The following is a 3,342-nucleotide window of genomic DNA, read 5'->3' as shown; positions in this document are numbered from 1 at the left end:
AAAGATGAAAGGAGTGGGTACTCGGCCACCATTGCTCCATCAGGGCCCCTATCAATGCCGGACTGAATTTCCTGGTCTCTATAAAAGCTACTCAGCTCTGGCAAGAGGAGTCAACCATCTCCATTACTCTACGGGGAAGTATATTGTACCATGCATGAGCCATGTTTGGATGGCCATACAGGGCCAAGGTTGGTGGTACTCCCCCTTTATGCTAATAAAAAATAAAAGGGGGGTAACAATAAAAATGAAAAATGAAAATACAATAAAAATATATAAAAAAATGAATGAATGTAAAGGCTTACCCAAGAATCCCATGTTGAGTTGCAGGTATGGTTCCGAGTGTTATGGAGAGTCTGTCCGGAGTACCAGTCTGCAAGGCCCTAGTCCCTTTGAGAAGAATTGCTACAACCGTCCAACCGGACTTCTCCACAAGTCTTTCTCTTTCTTCTTTCAGCCATATTTTTTTAAATCACAAAAAACCCCAAGAAGTTCCCCAATTTGCACAAAATCCCACAAAGATGTCAAATTCTCCAAATGACTCCTTCCTTAAGAACTATGAAGATCTTTAAGAGAAAGATGAAGAACTTCAAGGAAAACCTAAAGATCTTCGGAAAAAAATTGAAGAAACTCGAGAAAATGCAAAATGGTTCAGATCTTTGAGAGGATTCCAAAACCCAAACTCACTCACTCACAAACCATTCCCAACTCAGAGAATGAGGAATAAAAAAAGGGAGAGGGGGACCATTTTATGGAGAAAATTCATTTTCCCAAAAAAAATTGTTTTGATTTCATTTCTAAGGTACAAATAGAAAACTCTTACTACCAAATATCAAGTTCAAAATCATTTTTGTGGTAGGTGGAAATTATATCACATGGAAATGAAAAGTAAAAATCAAAGGGGAAGGTAAAATTCAAATTCATGGGGTAGGTGAAAATTATATCACATGGAAGTGGAAGGTAAAAATAAAAGGGGGAGTAAAATTCCAATTCATGAGGTAGGTGAAAATTATATCACATTGAAAAGAGGAAGGTAAAAGTCAAAATTTTATTGATGGGTAAAGAATTTTTCATAGTCAAAATTCAAAGTAAAAATCAAAAAACAAATCAAAAGTAAAAACCAAAAAGCAAAAGCAAAGAGCAAGATTCCAAATCAAGGAGCCAAAAATCAAGAATCAAAGAAAGAAAATCAAGAAAAGAAACAATTGCATTTACCTAGCCCCAGGTGGCCCAATGTCATTAACCCTGCCCCAGGTGGCCTAATCTCTTTGAATTGGTTCTGAGTGGCCCGATCTCATTATAGATTCCCTAAACTGGCACATGGAAGCCAGTTGAGGAAAATCTATACTTTTATCTTTTGCTAGATTGAAAGAGCGGCAAATTCCTTTCTTGTAATCGACAAACCCAGATAGCCCAGATTGATTCGAACGATCTATCCTGGAGACCAAATTCCCTATGCTGGCACATGGAAGCCCGGCCAAGGAAAAGTCAAGGATCAAAGTACTAACATCTTTTGTAGGATTGGAAGAGCAACAAATTTTTTTCCTATAATCGGCAACCCAGGTAAATCCAAAAACTTTAAAGTAGTTAAGAGATATTACCTATTGCATTTTCAACTCCATTATTAGTGAGCAAAATGACAGCAGTATATGCTCCGGGTGACAAAATGTGATCGTTCTTCTTTTTTCCCTTCAACCATTGGCACAGGCCGCGGCCAAAGAGGGGCATTCTATAGACACCCAATTTTATCATCCCCTCTGACTATGAAGAATTGTGAATCTTGGATGTGAGTTTTTACTTTCGATTGACAGAGATGATTGACTAAGAAACCCTGGAAGCATCCCCTACCTAAAAATCCTGGAAACCCTGCACGGAAGGAAAAATGATCCAATTTTATTTTTTATATATGAAGGAATTTAGTCAAGATGGTTGTATGGATGGATGGTACTTGGAAATATGATTCCGATGATATATGGTACGTCAAAATCGAACAATCGGATCTCCCACAATCTTCCTTGGAAAATCATATTTTTCTCGCAAGCATGTTGCGCGCACCGACCAACCAGCTAGCCAGCCCAGCTAGCCCAGCCAGCCTTGCATAGCACACTTGTCCCCCTCGCATGCTGCATGCGCTGGCCAGCCAACTAGCAAGCTGGCCTTGCACAGCCCGCGTGCCCTTACCGCATGACCTGCGTGCCCCCTTGTGCATTTCCCACACCCCTGTTGCCTACTTGCACTCCCCTACCGCATGACCTACGCACCCTAGCCCGCATGCCACGTGTGCCTGCCTGCTGGCCATGGCACCTTGCCTACACCATGCATTTGCTGTCGCGCATAGCTCATGTGCTATGTGCCGCACACCCATGCCAGCCTCCCGATGCCCACTTTGCATGCCTTGTGCCCCCATAACTGCCCCGGCCACCCTTACCCAACCTCGTGTGCGCCGCCAATGGCCGAAATTTGTCCCACTGACCTATTTGGGTGAAGAGATTTTTTCTCCACCCACTTGTGCACTGTACGCTATCTCGCTAGCATACCCTACGCCGCAACTTCCCATTGGCCTAAAAAGGTATCTTTTTACCCTATTGGCCTAAAAAAAATTACTTTTTTTTTTATTAGCCATAGAAAATCATCCTCCACCCTATTGGCCTAAAAAAACTTACTTTTTTTTTATTAGCCATAGAAAATCATCCTCCACACTATTGGCCCAAAATCTCACATTTTTACCCCATTGGTTTAGAAAAACCACTTTTTCCCCTCATTAGCTATGGAATTTCCACTTTCCTCCCCATTTGTGCAAGAATCCAAAAAATACCCCCTTCCTTTGAAACAAGACAACATCACAAGAGTTCAAGTCTCTTAGTGAGAACCCTTGGAAGAGCTCTGCCCTCTCTCCTCCCCTTTCCCCCCTTTGAGGTTTTCAAGTCTTGGGAGAGATCTTCATAAGATCCAAAGTATTTTTCAGATCTTCGAAGTGTTATTCAGATCTTCAAAGTGTTCTTTGGGCCTTCGAAAAGCTTCAATCCCTTGCTTTCTTTGAGTGAGCTTTTGGTCGGAAAAATCCCCCCTTAGTCTCCCTCCCCCTTTTGAGGTTCGTCAAGCCTTTGAAGAGATTTCATAAGATCTGAAGTGTTCTTTGGGCCTTCGAAGTTCCTCAATCCTTAGAGATAAACCCATTCCCGTGGAAGCCCTGTCGGAGCACCACCTCAGCTAAAGTCCAGAAATAGCTCACCCTAGCGGGAGCTCTACCGGAATACCTCTAGCCTAACCCTCCCTGAGCCTATCTCCAGCAGAAGCTCTGTTTGAGTGCCACCTCAACCAAAACCCAGAAGTAGCCTATCCTAG

The sequence above is a fragment of the Macadamia integrifolia genome, chromosome 7, assembly GCF_013358625.1.
Source record: "Macadamia integrifolia cultivar HAES 741 chromosome 7, SCU_Mint_v3, whole genome shotgun sequence".
In the NCBI taxonomy this organism is placed as follows: domain Eukaryota; kingdom Viridiplantae; phylum Streptophyta; class Magnoliopsida; order Proteales; family Proteaceae; genus Macadamia; species Macadamia integrifolia.
The sequence above is the reverse complement of the archived record's forward strand: the minus strand, read 5'-3'. Positions refer to the sequence as shown.